The sequence below is a fragment of the Solea solea genome, chromosome 17 (genome assembly GCF_958295425.1).
Source record: "Solea solea chromosome 17, fSolSol10.1, whole genome shotgun sequence".
Classification (NCBI taxonomy): domain Eukaryota; kingdom Metazoa; phylum Chordata; class Actinopteri; order Pleuronectiformes; family Soleidae; genus Solea; species Solea solea.
Genome location: NC_081150.1, coordinates 12,175,935 through 12,194,157, shown reverse-complemented (window position 1 = coordinate 12,194,157; position 18,223 = coordinate 12,175,935).

Genomic DNA, 18,223 nt, shown 5'->3' with positions numbered 1-18,223 from the left:
GAGAATCCGTTGCTATTAATGTTATTTTGACATTCATTTGAAAACATGGAACTGCAATGTGTTGTGCTTTTATTTTGAAGTGCAGTAAGCAACAGGCTGCTTTCTTTTGTTGTAGCTTTACTTCCTGTTTACCATCGCACAAACAGCAGCATTAAGACACGCGTCGGTCGTCATTCGTAGCTCCCACTACACAACAACAACAACAACAACAAATTATACAACCTGGCTTCCTTTTGCTCAAAATGAGCCCAGGAAACTTTCACAACATGGTAATACCTGGTAATCACCTCCACCTGGGCTCATTCACCTCAGTAGGTCTCCCACACTGGGTCACACTTATCCGGTTAACCTCACATGACTCCCTTTAATCACAGACTATGGAGCACGGTGGCCTTTGCCTGCAGTACCCGGCCGCTCAAGTCCCCAGTCCTTTCACTTCAGCAGCCATTTATCAACTTGACACTAACTAATGTTCCGTGCCCTTCCGGTGTCTGCCGCACTGAGGGACTCTGTGGACCTCTCTCTCTCTCTCTCTCCGGCACAAACTTCTTGCTCAGCAGGACAGCTGCTGACGTCGGTGTGTTAAGGCAGTTGATTCATTATGATCAATAATCCATTATTAGCATTAATTTACTTACTATAGGCCTCGGGGTTTAGCCGAGTAATAGCAGAGCAGAGGTGGAGAATGGAGGAAAGCATGCAGGGACGAGTATAAATATATAATGTATACATTTCCTAAGGTCAGCTTTTCATTTTAAAGGGATATTCCACTTTGAATAAAATGTTTTTAGGTGTTTTTCTTACTCTTAAAAAAAAACTGAATCCAACACGATCAGTTTAGCACACCTAAAAGTAAAAAAGTTGTGAATATTGTATTCTGGGGATTTAAAGAGCGCTTTCTAAAGCTGGAGAAAACAAACCTGATATATTTAGGACTGAACTCTGCAAGTTGAGACCTATGTTTGAAAGATGAGGGCCTTCCAAGTACAATACTACACGAGTGGAGTGCTGCTGCTTTTTAAAAAAACAAAAAACCCAAAACGGAATACTGATCTGTATTTCGACGGGGGAAAAAAAAACAAACAAGAAATTATATTAGTTTTATTTTGGACCCGCAATCCTCCTTGGATTCTATGACCTCAGTTTCTCTGGGATGCAGATGGGACCTCGGAGGATTATGGTTTTTGGTGTTTGGGTGTCTGCCAAAGCTTGGTCCTCGCAACCGAAGAGAGTCATTATTGTGTCATGAGCTCAGTACCCTTGAGAATCCTGATCGCGAGCATGGCGCTCACGATGCACGCTGCCTCTGGCCGTACCCCGTGGTAAACCTCAACCAGGACATCCCAGTGTTTTTGGCATTTTTGTGGTCCTCCTCGTGTCTCCCTGACATCGTGCCCGGGCAGAGTAGAATACCATCTGTTGTCCCCGGGAATGAGAACAACCCCTGGGGTCCAGAACATGTCCCGCGTTCGACAGAAGAACCAGTGAACGGCTCACAACAGGTACTTAAGTTTAGTTAAGTGATGACCAAAAACCCACTTCGCTGAAATGAGTCACTCACAAAATAAAAGGGTTCAATGGATTTAAGCAGATTATGGAATTGGTGAATGAAATGTTGAATTTTTCTCTGTCTGTGCTTACTTGGCCAGATGCCCTCTTTGTCAGCGAATAAAAAAAAAAAAGGAAACAAAAGGAACACGGAATAACTCTCCGGTTGCGAGAAACTATTATTCTCCACTGTCCCTCATTTCTACGCAAGGCCACATTTCTCCTCTCTTCCCTCGTCCACCTCTGTGCTGCAGGAATATTTAATGCGCTTGCCCTTGCTCTCTGTATAGATTGTGAATTTCAGGTACGGTGTGTCAGAATCATTGGTATTCAGAGTGCAGGGGTACAGGCGGCGGATGTGGCGGCAGAATCGACATGTAAAGGTTTATTGAAATCCTCTCCTCATTCTCTTGGTAATTGCTCTCGCTCTTGCCTCCTCTCTTCTGCCTTCTTTCTCCCCCGCGCCTCACGACAGTGCGTCTCTCATTTTGTCGCCTCTTATTGCTCGATTCTTGTCCTTTTTCCTTGTCCGTCTCCTACCTCTTGTCGCTCCCTCCACTTCCACGTCTCTGTTACTCCTCCTTTGGCCCGCGTCCTTCCTCTATATTTTCGTCTTCATTATTATTCTCCCCCACCCTCACTTCATACTCTTTTGTCACCTGTATGATTGGAGTGCAGAATAACTGAGATTTCATCATGGCTCTGATGAAAAGGTTACGTAGGTGGCGCTGACACCACTGCACTTCATAAATACACGGCTTATTACCTTTCACGTCTGCGGTCCACGCGCGCAGCCTCGCGCTTGTCTCCCGTAATTGGTGTTCTCTCTTAGAGATGTATGGAATTCATGCGGCACGTATGGTGCTCACTGTGACGCCGTGACAAATGTATGCAAATCGCATCGTTGAATGTTGTCCTTGCATGTCTGTTTGTCTTTCAGGGCAGACTGTGCGTACGTTTCTCCAGCACGCTGCTTTTAACTCGGCCTCATTCATAGCTTCAGCTAAAACAAACACGAGAAGTGTGGCTTTGTGTGATTACCGCCCGCGTTCCTGCTGTTCTTTTAGTCGTCTTTCCTGTTCCACAGCGTCTTTTGTACTTCCAGACGTAGTATTTGCACAGCGCCGCTCTCTGATATTGACTGACTCGTGCTGTATCCTTCTGCTTTGAACACATTTTGAACCTGCTGCTCTTCCCTCTCCTTTACATTGTGGTTGAAGGGGTCGCACAATTCGCTGTGGCGTGACATTTCTGCCCAGGGGGGCGAGCGTGTGAGCCTTTCTTTTTGCAAGTAGGACGAGGCTGTATGTCACCCCGCTCAGTTTAAACTCCTAATATTCCGAGGCCTGAGAATCGTCCTCTTTATGTCGCTGTCTTATGTGACACACAGAGTGGCCCGGGAGCGAGAGTGCAGTCGCTCGCGGTCGTCTGTGATTTGTCAAACGCTAAGGAAATAAATCTCGGTAAATGCTGCGTTGGCTGCGACGCAACGGCAGGGTCTCGCTCTTGGATAAAGAAAACGTGACATCTTGTGCGGCGGAGGTCTGCCGCTATACGTTAGCGGTCGTCTCCAGATGGCCGAATGCCGAGACGCCGTTTGACTTGGCTTTGCTCAATGATGCGTGAAAGCCACATTGACCACCACTGAGATCACCTGACCTTGCACCCAACTACCCTGTCTGTGTCATTGCTCGTGCAGCTGGTGGTGTGTGTGTGTGTGTGTGTGTGTGAGATCTTACCGTCTAGTCACATTTATTCATATAAAAATATGATCTTTGCTTGCAACACATTAACATCCCCTCTGCAGAATACATGTGTCCTATTAACTGAAGGCTAGACTGCTCCCATTCTCATTGGAAATGTGTTCATATTGTAGGTGGGAAGTAATGAAGTGTGGGGGGGGGGGGCGGTGCTGTGGATGGATGAACAGAGTGCAAAGAGGGCTGCTGTCAGTACGGAGGAACACGGCGAGGTTAAAGGAAGGATGCGAGTGAGCACGATGGTTGATAGATAGACGGAGAAAACGGTGTAGAGAGGCATGAGGGCAGAATTGAGCGGCTCTATCTGCCTGCTGCCTCTCCCCATAGGAACAGCTGTCTCTCAGACTGCAACAGATGTAGATTCACCGTGGGGGGGGGGGGGGGGAGGGTGGAGGAAGCAACTCCTTTTGGGTTTTCTTCTACTCTTCCTTTTCCTGCTGAATAAAGCATATATCTGTCACTTTTCTTTCATTTCATGTTGTGGAAATGCTTTAACACACTAATCATTTACCCACTTTCATGCGCTCACCGAAAGCACCTTGTGCAGTAAGAGTCTGGCTGCTTACTTTGTTTGGAATAAATAGTAAATAGGGACAGACGAATATACATCGCTGCAAATGTGTGTTTGTGTTGATGCTTCTGACATGAATGTCCAGAGTTGTTAATACTCGTTAACCACATTATTTTCATAATGATCATATAATTAAAATAGGACATTAAAGTGTGTGTGTGTGTGTGGGCATGTGTCGCACAGGCGAACGCCGGTCTGTGTTTTTTTTCCCATTGTGGCAAATTATCTTCTTCATTAATTTTGACACGGAAGGAAATGAGCTTGTTCTCTGCTTGAGGCTACATCTAAATTGGAGCCATTGGGGTAATTCGGAGATTTCGAGGGCTTGTGAGACTAAGCCTATTCTAAGCTCACCAAGGCTAATAAAAACACTGACATTTCTAAGTGATTTAACTCATGCAAGGTTATCAGCCAGGTTTATACAGTTGTCACAGGTTATCTCTGTATCCGTGTGTCATATTGATCTATATGAGGCTGAGGCAAAATGCATGCATATGGCATTTAAAAAAAAAAAAAAAAGTTTGAAAAACAGTTCTGTTTCATCCTGTTTCTAAGTAAGAATCATTGTCACTCATTCATCCCCTGTTGAGCTCGACTGTGCTTGTCTGGGGTCTGTTGAGTACGATGTAGGGACGGCATTCTGAATCTCAAGAGAGCTGGCAGTGGCTTCCACACACAAGACGTTTGACTTTGGCGACAGAGGACGTGCACTGACAAACTTGACTTGCTGCACTTGCCCACCCCGAGGCGTGACTGAGGGAAAGTCGGACACGGGCACAATGGAGCGTGAGAGAGCGGAGATAACCATGTAGTGTTTGGCCCGATGGGAGGTCTATTGACTGAAAGCCCACTGTGCTCCAGTGCTTTGCAACTTCAGCTCACTATTGTGCAGAACATATGCAGTGTGTTGGATGTGCACGACATACCTTTTTATTTTTGTTTAATTGCTTTTTGTGGAGCTGCTTGTTTTTGGCTTCAGCGAAAGGTTGGCTTAAATGTACAGTTCAAACATTTCAGTTCAGTTGCAAAGTTTATTGACCTAAAGGTAAATATCTTGCAAGGGTGGCTTAGCAATTACTCCCGTTACACCAAATTATGTTTTTTTGGGTATAAAGAAAATCAAAATTATGAGATAAAGAAAGGTAATTATTATATTAAAAATGTTGAAATTATGAGATAAACAGTCACAATTATGAGATAAAAAAAAGACAAATTATGAGATAAAAAGTCATAATATTAGATACAAAAAAGTCAAAATTATGAGATAAAAAGTCATAATTGTGAGATAAAAAGTCAAAATTCTGAGATAAAAAAGTAATAATTATGAGCAAGCAACATGTCTATTGAAATCAGCTGCCTTTAATTAATGGATCAAACATGTCCCCCCAGGGCACACAGATTCCTTCAAATCTAGTTCAGCACTCTTATTTTTAAATATATTATTGGTCTAGAGAAGTTGTGACAGCCAAATGTCCAAAAATGGTTCAGAACGTGATCCCTTAATGCTGAAGCCAAGGATGACACTTAAATAGACTCGAGCTCTTTCGGTGCGGGACACAGCGGGTGATTTGCTGTTATTGTTAAATTACGCGGACGTCAACCTGACGATGCTCATCGAGATGGCGTGTGGCCAGCCCGGCCCGGTGTGAAGCCAATCTTCCCACCCTGACTGACATATCTCTGCTCACCTAATCAATAATCAACGATAAGACGTGCTGTGATGAAGATGGTAATGCCCCTTTAGCGAGATAAGGCCGAGCACTATCACTCAATTTGCCCTCTCTAATGGCGGCGAGTGCATATACTGTATGCTGCATTTATATGACTTCAGGTTTTCATCTTGGCCCTTTTTTTTGACGGACCCGGAAATTTATAGAGCGTCCAAAAATGTTTTCCCTCTTTCAAGAAGTGAGATCATCAGCGTTGCTTTCCACTTGACTGGCAAGAACCGCTGATCTTATCTTTGTCGGATTCTCAGAAAATTGTTCTCACAAGCCCGAGTATTGAAGGCGTTTCTCTCTTACCGGTGGAGGAGCATGTCATTCACAAAGTGAAGCCGAAGCGTGAAAATACACAACGCGGTGTCAGTGTGTACATGTCCTGTGTTTGCTGGGAAATGTTTCACAATATTCACTTCATCTGTCTTGGCAGAATGAATCACAGAGCTGTGGTGAATGTGACCTCCATTTGTCGCCTGCAGTTTTTACTCTGGGCAGACTCATTTGTACTCAGTTTTTATATTTTCTTTACTATTGTACACCATTGACTGTGGTATGTCAACTAAATAAATTTAGTAATTCACAGTTTCCCTCAGTTAAAACCACGTTTAAATCACTCGTGCCTTCCTGAGGTGTTTCCCATGGGCATGAATAGATTCTCTGTTACTGGTTAATATAGCTGCACTTTTCCCTTCCAGACACCCCATAAAACTGAAATCAATCCCATTGTTTCTACTTCTGTCACTAAGTCGGTCTAAATTATTCTTGCTTTAACACAAACTCGAATCAACGTTGTGGACGGCGAGATGAAACGACTGTATCTGATGGTCGTCGTGTATGAATAGCAAATGGATGTTTCTGAGCCACGGCTCTTGCAGAACTCGCCGACTGGTATATGTGCGGGGAATATTAGATGGCGCAAATCGACTTATCTCTCTGGAGCTGCGGTGCATTCTCCCGCCGGAGGTTCACTTTGTGTCTCACTTGCCGTCTCTCCTGTCTCGTCCCATATCTGTTGTGAAATCAAAGGCTACGTTACCGTGTTGACGCTTTTTCTTTTCTTCTATTCAACATTTGGATCTTAAATTTGATCATGCGCCCGTCGTTGAGTGAACGCGTGGCATGTAGTTACCGACTAGAAAGGAAAAATCGGTTTAAGCTGAGCCAAAACAACTTAACGGATGACGAATTCACACAAGATATTCTGCCTTTGCCCTCCTCCTCATTCCCAAAAGAAGCTGCTCAGGGACCTGAGTGGAAATCCAAAGATGTGAAGAAACATGGAGCGGCGTCTTTAAGCTGCCACTTCGGCAATGTTTTTGGAGTCTCGACTTTGTTGTGGTTAAAAAGAGGTAGAAGATATGAAACAGGAGTTCTTTTCCTTCACCCGTACTATGCTGTAGAACATTTGCTGCTAATACATAAATAATCAGAGGGGAAGGGGAAAAAAATGACAGGATTCTTCTACGTTCACGGTGACTATCTGTGCCTCTCTTCCCCTCAGCTAACATCCCACTGGGGACACGTGAGGGCCACTCACGGCTGTAGCGGTGGCACCAAAGAAGAGCGGGAACATGAAATAATGAGAGGCTCGAACAATGTCTCGACAAAAATCAATGAAGGAAATCGATGGCGCACAAGCTGTATATGGTGGCCTTTTCAGCAGCCCAGGTGAGCACATCACAGAACTGAATGTAGTCCCAGGGTTTTCGTCACATTAATTATGCTCCATTTGTTTGATTCCCGTCATTTTCATGCCCCACCACACGATTAGCACTAGGATAAATGTGTCATTAGATGAAATGATTTCTCTCCATACTGGTAAGGCTAATGCTTACCTGTAAATACAGTGTATTTGGGTGAACTGGCCCGTCGGCTGTACAGTGTCTGCGTGACTCTCCGTCCGCTCGCACTGCGTGTGCTTTGTTTGTGTTTATTGTATCGCGCTCTCTTTTTCCATCTCGGAGATGAAAGAAAACATTTGCTCGCTGCGCCCAAAACCACATGAAAACCTTTCATCTTGCTGGATTATGATGCGTCCGCTGAGTGTACATGTGCTATTCTTAGCGCGGCGCTGGCCTGTGATCAGGATGATTTTGATTTGGAATGAGTCTTTTTTCGTCTTTTCACGGAGTGCAGCTGCAACCTGAAGTGTGTGTTTGTGTGTGTGCTCAAAATACCAAACAATGGGAGAGTATTCATCCACCATGTGATTCTTGAACTGGTCCTAGAGATGAAAGAAATGAGGAAATAATAAATTAGGCGCATATAAACCGACGTACGTAACAAGATGGGATCGAAATGTAGCCCATTGAGGATGTTTCCTCCACATTGCAAATAAAGCAGAATCATTTGCATCTAAATTGACTTTTATTTTTTACATTATTTATATGAGGTCGGATTCAAACCTCACCTCAGCTCTGCTTGGAAACCTCAGTGGAACCAACTGATGCTCCGCCTTTCTGTATCCATTAAAAACGCAATTGAATTTCAACAGAATATTATGATTTGGGGGTATTACACTTATGAGTTTGGAAGGTGCGTTAATGCAAGGTTGATGTCTGTTGTGGAGAACATAATAACACGTTTCTGTGACATACATGGCGCTCCATGCTGTAGTACATCTGTAGTGCAGAGTGATCAGGGACGGATGGACAGTTCTTAGGGATAGAGCGTATCCTCATTTTGTATTTGCATGCTAACAAATAGAAGTGTGAAATACAGCAGTCTGTGTGGAAGTTGAATTGTTGTTTTAGCTGCTAAATCTAATGCCAGCGTATTGTGCGCTGGCATTAGTTTATCCATAACTAGGGTTTCTGCTGTCGCGGTATTTATTCGTCCGACTGTTGCATGCGACATTTAATGAATCTCTGAAAGGATGAAGATTTTACAAATGAATTGTTGCTGCTGCCGAAGCAGGGACCTCCATTACCAATGAACCGAAGATAACCGCAGTAAATTAATCCCGGACTAAAGCTTCAATAAACAGATTCCCCTCTTCCTGGGACAAATTTTCATATTGCAGGGCCACTTATTTGCGCTCATAACACATTCCTCTAAATCTGTAGAATACATCTATTCTCGTTCTTTAATCTGCCCTCAAGAGACGAGGATTTTCTCCTGTGTGACTCCGCATATCTTATCCTCCTCCACATAAAGCCAGTTATTTGCTGTAAATAGCAGTCCACTCTCCAGGGAAGGGTTTTTATGGCATGCGACGGTGGGGAATGGCTGCTGTACTTTCACAGGCACCTCATCTGTGTTCCCACAAAATGTTCGCCTGTTCTACTGCGTTCTGCTTTATGAAATAATAGATGGAAAAGTACAAGTCTGTAAAAAGAACATCACATATTCCAAGTATATTTCCAGTTCATGTATTGCATTTATTCATCATAACTGTGTGGATTTTTAAACTGTGGGAATTACTGTGCAACAAAACAACTGCTGAAACTTATCACAGGTACTGTCGTTTCTTTAATAATATCTTCTACGAAAATAATAATAATGTATCATGAAATAGTTTCCATGACAGTAAATTGAGTTTTCCCCATTTAAAGGAATTTACCACTTGCAAAACAATGCCACGGTTTATTAGACCTTTGGAGAAAAAGCCTTCCAGTTGCTAATTGATTGAGGCAGGAAACGGCACATAACATTCTCCAAGTCAGAAATATTGACAAACCTCAGAAATATTATTCTTCACATTGCTGCTGGAATAAAATGGGTCAACCCTTAGATTTAATAACTTTTCTGAACGTGCTTTGGCAGCAAACACAGACGTGCAGTAACTGCAGATTAGATCTGCTCAATGTTCGGGACTGATCTTCCTATAGAACGGCCTCAGCTCAGCGATGTGCTGAAAGCTGTCTGGTGTGAGCTGCTTACAGCGGAGCTGTGAACTTACCACAGGGCTGAATGGCAGCAAATGTCAAAAGCCTGAGCAGCTCTGCATCGTGTGCATCGGCTTATTTCCACTATATAGTACTGCCTCGCCTTGCCTCTCCTCGCCACTACGCGGTTTGGTTGGTTTTCCATTACAGTATAGTACCTCCTCAAAGTGGGCGGAGTCATCGCAGCACGGCTGCATGAAACTGCCGTGACTTATGCGCGACATGCACACAAACTAGTGACTTGTAAAGCAGTTGTTTTGTTTTATTGAATCTAGAGCTGAAACAAATAATCGATTACTAAATTAATCGACAACTATTTTGATAATCGATTAATTGATTCAAAGCTTTTTTCATAATTAAAACAAGATTTGCAATTGTTTAAACTTCTTAAATGTGAGTAGTGTAGCTCTGGATAACAAAGAAATCATTAAAAGTTATTAATTTTGGTCACCATTTGGTCACCAATCATCATTTTTTTAAGGTTTCTGATATTTTATGGACCAAGCGATTGATCGAGGAAAATAATCGACAGATTTATCGATTATGAAAATAATCGTTAGTTGCAGCTGTAATTAAATCATTAGAATCAGTTAATTAAAAAGATTTCTTTTTAACTGATCTACAGTTCGGCATTGTTGTGTTCGTGACATATATTTTGGAGTTGTACCAAACAACACTGTAGGGGGAACCCAAGAGTAAATCCTACATTGTCTTACTTTCATTTTCCCTTTTTAATTTGCAACAAATCAGCTTTAGCTTCACCAGTCCACATACTATTTTCATAATAGTGCCAAGTTCCAAGCTGCTGATTTAGTATTCACGTTAGAGCTGAAACAATTAATCGTTTAACCGACTAACTATTAACTATTTTGATAATCGATGATCGGTTTGAAGTTTTTTTCATGATTAAAACAAGATTTCTGATTGTTTAAGCTTCTCAAATGTGAGTATTTTCTTCATTTCTTTGCTCTGGACAACAAAGAAATCATTAAAAGTGAATCATTTTGGTTTGTGGACAAAACAAGATATTTGATAACATCATCATTTTAAGGTTTTCTGATATTTTATGGACCAAACGATTTATCGATTAATCGAGAAAATAATCGACAGATTAATCGATTATGAAAATAATCATTAGTTGCAGCCCAGGAGGCATCCTCACCAGATGCCCGAACCAACTCAAGCCATTGCTCTGGTAATATTTGAAGAGAAACTGATCAAGAAAAGCCAAAAGATGTTTAGCTGAAATAGAGCAATGGCATGACAATAAAGCAGGTGCAACACTCAGCTCCCACAGCGAGGACAGAATATGACTCACCTGTTTTTGAAAACTGAGTGCGTGACTAACATTTTGTTCTGCTCTGCCCACATCTGCGCAGGCATCGACCATTAAAACATAGCCAGCACTTACCTGTAATTGTACCAAACATCAGTTTTACATCAGAGCCTAACATCCACCGACGCGTCTACTCAACCCACTGCTCTCAACTCCCCAAGTTAAACAGCCCCTCGCTAAACAACAGCCAGCCACTTCACACCGACACAGCTGCAGCGGGAAGAGAGGCAGTCGCAGCAGGTAAACAACTTAGACATGGAGCTGACTTTGGGAATGAGCAGTGCTCTAGGTGATGTTTCATGTGACCAATACTGACTTTTTAATGCAAAGGGAGCAACACCACAGTGGGGAAAGGCAGAGGAGTATGAAATTGTTTGTGTGAAAATATTTCTGAATTGCTCTTGACAGGAAAATGACTTTTCTTATCTGGCATGTGGAAATATGTTGCCCTTTCGCAAGTGACCTTGCTTGTGCTCACAATGTTTCAGTGCACTAGTGTGGATTTGAAGCAAGTTCATGTGGAGTTTTCTGTTGAGAGGAGAAATTGTCTTCCTCGTTAAAGCCATTTTTTAATTTGAATATCGCTTGGAATATTAAATACCTTGCCTTTCTGCAAAGCACTACACAATAGCTGGTGTCTGACTAACCATACAGGATGTCTGTGCACACTCAGAGATGCGTGACACCCCTGCAGCAAAGCATTTGTTCATGCATTCAAATAGGAATATTATTATAGCGATGGATACATTCTGCTCATAGACTCTGCTCTTCTGCCAGTCTGTTAACTCTTCCATGTGCTACTGAGCATTACTTTGTAATTGGGTCGTGGGTGTTGTGAGTGCTGTGCTGGGAGACAAAATAAGCTCAAACATCTGACCCATCTCCGCTCCCCCTCTAGTGTAGTTACAGATGATTCAGTGGCTTTGAGGCAGCAACACTTTGGAAGACCTCTGTGCTGTTTCTCGGGGTGTTTGACGAGAAATCGGCCTCACCTTGTGGAGTAAAGGATGTTTGGGGCCCTCTCTTTATTTGGTATTGTGCAATAGATTGTACCGAGTGAAGGAAATTTCCTTCTTTTGACTGCTTTGTTACGCACAGACTAAACACTTATAGCTGCTGGAAAGGTTGTTGGAAATTTGGCACAGACATCCATGGTACCCAGAGGAGGAGAAATTCAGATATATTATATATCCTTCTGCAGACCTGTCCCTTAAAGGTCAATGTTTCACAGGGTAATATGCCAGTGCTCTGTCAGTGCTCAGTGTACTTCATGATACCAAGAGCTGCGTTGCCAAACACAATCATGTGGTCTTGGCTTCAGTAGTGTGCTGGAGGGAAAGGGTTCACGAGGTCCAGTGTGCAACATTTTGGAGGGGTTATTGGCAGAAATTGAATATATTACCCAGAATTATGTTTAATTTTATATTAGCTTTACTGTTTGGGAGAGTGTGTCACCTGGAATCTTGCAACACAAACAATTAAAGGCCCTGGTATACTTCCGTGCACATATCGCGGACCCTGGTATACTCGTGCGTCAGGGTCCTGTAGTATCCCACTTCCCCATCGGGTGGCGGTACAAGTCTTGACACGGGGAATAGGACGCATTACTACTAAAGAAGGAGAGAACAATGCTACGGGGCTCCCTCGGACACGTCTGGCTCACAGCTGAAAGGCTCGTCGGGCAGGGGAGTCGGGGTGTCCGCCAGTTCGAAGCTCTACTTGGCGACTACTTCTTCTGTTGTCGAAAAGTTTTTTCTGCTTGGTGAGGGCGGAAATTCAGTTTGCACATGCACTGTCGATGTGCACCCAACACAGTTCCAAAATCTGGGTTGCGTGGAAGTATGCCAGGGCCTTAAGACTGACATCCTTCTCGGTAAGTGAAGGCCACCAGAGTAACCTAAGGAGTCCTCTATTTCTTGCAATTGGCAGTCTCACCCTTAGATGTCACTAATTCTTCCACATTGGCCCTTTTAAAAGATGAATTTCCACAGAGTGCTCTAATGAAGTGAATACAATACTGCACGTTTAACTTCTGAGGTCCAAAGAGGCAGCGTCTCCCATACTCAACCTTGATGAATTTGCATAAAGTATCTGCCCTCGGAGGTTATAATTATGTATACGTGTGTACATGCATGTGTGGGAGTACACGAGGCTTTTACTCATGCGTGCTATAAGGTGAGACTTCCCGGTCCCCAGGGCTCTGTGCGGCACATTAAATGTAGTGGAGCCATTTCTCTTCTTAATTGTGCGCCATGTTTGAGAGAGAGTTTACTTGAGCAGAAAATTGAATAGAGAACACTTCAGTCATCAGAGTCATACATTATCTTTTGGGAGCGGAGAGTGGCTGGCAGCAGGGTGGCTTCTGCACAGATGAGAGATTACAAACGTGGTTCTTTGAAGGATGGTGTTTTGGACACACAAAACCAGTTTTTTTTACTTGGTTGCTCTAAATCCTCCTAGTGTGCATCCTAAACCTCTTCTGCTTCCCCCCTACTTTGTACTGTACTGTTCTGTACTGTACTGTATATATACTCCCCGGAATTGCCACTGTATTAGTTTCCTCACATGTAACTGAAATCTGTTACGCTTAATCATAACGTCACACAGCTCCCACGCAGTGAACTCTATGTGCACGCCGCTTTATCTCATTCCAGCGGTCTTTTTTCTTAACGCAGTTTCTTGTAAATTCACTTTATTCTTTTCTCTGGAGCTCAAAGCAAACTTCCATCAGTAGTGCTCAAACTTCTTCTACAGTAATGTATTCAAATAGCTCGTCTGCACTGTCAATGAAGCCGAAATAACATTTTCAGGTGAACTAATGTACGGTGGGGATGAATCTCATTAGTGAACTCTCTCGTTTTCCACTTTTTGCAGTGGCAGATATTAGGAAGGGAGTTAATGCAAAATAAATGGTGTAGAATCTCCAGTATAAGGTCGAGCTGTGAGCCCAATCCAGGGCCTATACCCAAATCTTTATTTGGTTTTAATATAAATGACATTTTCTGTTGTAAGGCAGTAAGTGTGGAGAAAGCTGGTGATGTGATTCGGAAAGAGCAGGTTGTCTTATTCTGCTCGGCCTCCCAGGAATTATACTTTTATGACAGTGACATTGGCTCTTCATGCAGGTTATCTTAATAATCTCACAGTTTAATGTGTTCACCATTTACATGATAGTGGGTTTACAGAGATCCTCTTCAGGCCAAAGCTCAGTTGGACATCGAATGAAATTGATTTGTCCTCCCCTTGTTGGAAAATCATTTTGAGTTATGATGGAACCCTCATCCACAGCCATCATTGTCACCCATAATGACCCCTAATGAAAAATGGACTTTTACTCGTTCCATCTGTCTCCTCTGTCACACAGCAGAGATTAATACAGACATCGAGCCCAGTGTTTGATAACCCATTTACTTTACCTCTCGTCCTTTTTTTTCTTTCGCTTTGCTTTTCGTTCGTCATTTGGAGATGGAAATACATGTCTGATGTCTGTGATTTTCTGTAATTACTTTAATTATGCACATTTTCAGTTTTCGTCCAACGTTTGCCGTCACTACTCGTTTCATTGTAGTGTTACATAAACCCAGTGGATGTGGGGGGGTGCGTCCAAAAGCCTGTTAAACCTCTAAAAAAATCATTTCTAACAAACGTGGGCCGTCATTCCCACCCTCTAGTTTCAGTCCAGATTTATTTCCATGAGACTAGATTTATTGCAATTAGAGACAGTGGCTGCTGTGTCTAATGGCCCTTTGTCTTCAGTCCTCCTGAGATACAGTCTCTAGGAAAGTGTAAATGAGCAGCTTTGTTACAAACCCTGCTCTTCATTCTCCCCATTTATGTGTATTTTTTCCAGGGCAATTTTGACAGGACAGGTTACGCATGGGAGAACAGGGAGATGGGGCTCATGCAGCAAATGGCAACCAGTTGGAATAAACCTGTGCAGCTGCAGAAGGCTGGATCCTCACGACTGCCAGCTCGGTGAGCTACCCACCAATAATCTAAGTGTTTTCACATCATATCCACAATATCCACAGTCCACTGCAAGCTCTGTGAGCAAAAACGTTTAAGTCCAGTATTTCATTTCTATTTAACACGTGTTTCACATATGCATAATGATTCATTTATTTTCATTCCCCTTGATTTAATTAAAAAGGGAAAAATGAGGCCTGTGGTAGAAAAGAGCTAATCTTTATTAACCGGACTTACTGCTCTGCTGCTTTGCTGTGGGAATTGTTATAAAACACTCTCCGAGGTGACGTGACATTTCATTTATCATCAGCTGGAAACCTTCCCTGTGGCGCTTGGAGAGAGACTCGCACACACACTCAAATGCAGACATGCAAATTCACACAAGAGACTGCAAAGCTGGAATCAATTCACATATCCGTCTCTGGGTTGAGATGTGATTTCCCATCTCTCTCCATCACTGTGTCTGTTATTGTCTCCAAGGATTTGTCTTGCTACATGTCTTGTGCAGTTGACTCGTCCTCAGCAGTGTGGAGAAAAAAAAAAAAAATCAATCCGAGCTTTCCTGAATGTTCAGTTTGGCAGCTGTCTCCTAGGCACCTGCCTGGTTTGGCAGTTAAAGCTTATACCTCCAGTTGCCATTGTTCTCTGAGGTTAGTCATAGATCACGAGGTGATGGTGCTGGCTCGGATTGCCTTTAGTCAATATCGCCTGTCAGATACCCTCAAGCCTGTCTCCACACTCTAACCCCTCTAGATTATCCTTACATCTGTAATTAAAGGCAGCCAGCGACAACTGAGGAGTGGAGGGCAGGCAAATATATCAACAGATGTCCTGATTTACAGCTCTTTTTTTTTTATCTTTAGATCAACAAGTGTATTAGGTGTTTTTGAAGGTTGCTCCATTTATTTGTGTATTTCTCTTTGTGACCTTGAAAGAGTGCAGTCTTATATATTTGTCCTTTTGTTTTAATTAGCCACAGCCATAAAGAAGTAAATTTGAGTGTGTGCTCAAAGTGCTCACAAAGGTTTTATTGCAATAAGGCCCACATGTATGTCGTTATATCACCTCTCACAGTTGCCTGTCTGAAATTTCCTTTGGCCATGTGTCAGACATTTGCATATATACATAATCCACGTAAGCCTCTGTGCTCGCGTGGTTGCATGGGCGTCCATACTAATTACGTGAACTCTGCCTCACCGTGATGGCACATCAGTGCCGTTGACTGGGAATGAAGTGGCAGTTCCTGTGGGCACTGCACTGCGCTGCACTCTGAGCCACCAAATCTCCCCCACAACTACTCTTGCTGCCGCAAACTCGGGTCACAGGTGAGCCAGGTCTTATTAAAGTACTGCCGCAGGCAATGACAGCAGTTGTATTGCCTGATCGTTCTCTCTTTGGTGTAAAGCTGTGGTTCCGTGATAACAGCTTAGGACTCGAAGCCAGAGCTTGGTTCCTTACGTTCCTTGGTTTGTGGGAATTGTTCTGCTTCTGTTTCTAACACTATTCGAAACACTAGAGCTCAGGCTGCGTGCATTCTGCGGTCTAACCTAAAGAAAATGAATTAATTACCTGTTATGTGAGCAATATCTCTCTGGGTTTGTCCAAATATTTTCAGCTCATTAGCCTGCTATGAGATTTTAATTCTTGGCACAATAAATACAATTAATTTTAACTGCTGGTTTGAGTCTGAGTGATTTTAATTAGCGATGTCTTTATTGTACTGGGTCCCCGCACTTGCAAATACTTAATCTCTTTTATGTGCCTCCTGATTAATTCCTTGGGAAAGGTTTTTTCAGCGATTCATGTATACTGCCAGTTTATAATCAGGTTGCGAGGGGATAAAACAGGAAGCCAGCGTCTGGCTGGTCTGTGCGTCGTCATTAAGACAAAGATGTTTATCACGCAGGTTTCGCAGGTATTTTCCTTCCCAAATATTCATCGCTGTGAGGCACCTCGCAGTCTTGTTGTGGAGCTGAAAATGCTGTGTGATCTGAAAATTAGTCGGCGCTCCATCAGCTTGTGTTCCTCCCCAAAGTAATTACATCAACTGTCTGATCAGGGATCCGTCCATCACACGCCTGTAGCTCCCTATTGAACCATTCCCCAGGAGAAGTTGAGATGTTAGCTCCAACTGCAGCTCAGAGAAGTAGCTTGATTGATGGCATCACTTTTATTGCCTCAGTGGTAATGCTAACATAGACAACTGACCAGTTGCATTATATCGTGTGATTGGCAGGTTTCAGTGGCTGATATGCTTAGACATGCATTCACTTACAGCTGATACCCTCCCTCTCCCTCTGGGTTTGGGGATGTTTAGGTTGATATTGAGCTGCCGGTGGAATGGCAGCTTGTACCGACATGCTCGCTTCACCTCTGCTCTCTGGAGCTTGCAGCCCAGGCAGCAGTTTGTAATTAAAAGTGCATAAAGACAGATCAAGCTCTTTCCTTCGCTCTCTCTTGAAGATGCCAGAAGGCTGAAAGTGAATCCACTAGTTGCCCCGAACCATCAACCCCCAGGGAGAACGTCTTCATTTTAAGGCCTGCTGAACACAACAAGAAAAAGTTGTTCTGTTTTAGCCCTTAATTGCGTCCCATGACGATAAGCAATGTGGATTTAGCACTGATTCTTATTCAGGTTCACCACGGAACTACTCTTCATTATATCCGCTCCCAAAGGTGTTATCTTTTCTCCTGTAATCCTCAATTTGACCTTGTTCGTCTATTCTGAGAATGCATTTTCATGAGATACTCACAATTATCCATGAACACAAGAAATCCGCTACTCCTGATGAAGCCACATGTGATATGCAGCAATCACAGGCAATCATCAGCTAACCCTCAGATTGTTTCCTCCTGTCTTGGCTCTTCCCGAGGAACTGTCTCCAGCCAAACCTCCCCCCCCCCCCCCCCCCCCCCACCCCACCCCAAACCTGCAACAGAGAGACAGAAAAAAAGGTTCCTGAAGTTTTGACGAGGCAAAGCCACAATCGTCTATATCATCTTCAGAGTGAATTGGCTGGGGAGGAGCAGTGTTTGCAGGAAGGGTAGTCGAAAGCTGCTGACATGCTTTACTCAATCTACAGCAATGCAATCAACGTGATTTGTGTTTCCTACAGTACATTCTCATCGGCCACTGTATGTTTCCGGCAGAAGAGCCTACATATCTATCAGAGGCGGCTGACGGAGCCTCGATCTAGAAAGAGCAGTCCATGACCTTCGTGGTGTCTCTGCTTCTAGGTGGACAGAAGCCATTCTCTGCTTCAAAGCATTTCAAAATTGAGGTCTTGAAAAAGGTGCAACCTAAACGTCTGAAGCCAAAGAGGCCCCCCGAAGATTTCACCCAACAAAAATCCCTACCTCCTAAGTCTTCCCGTTCAGAGAGAGCGAGACAGAAGCGCACACACGGCGAGCGTATTAGCATAGAAAGAGCCTGG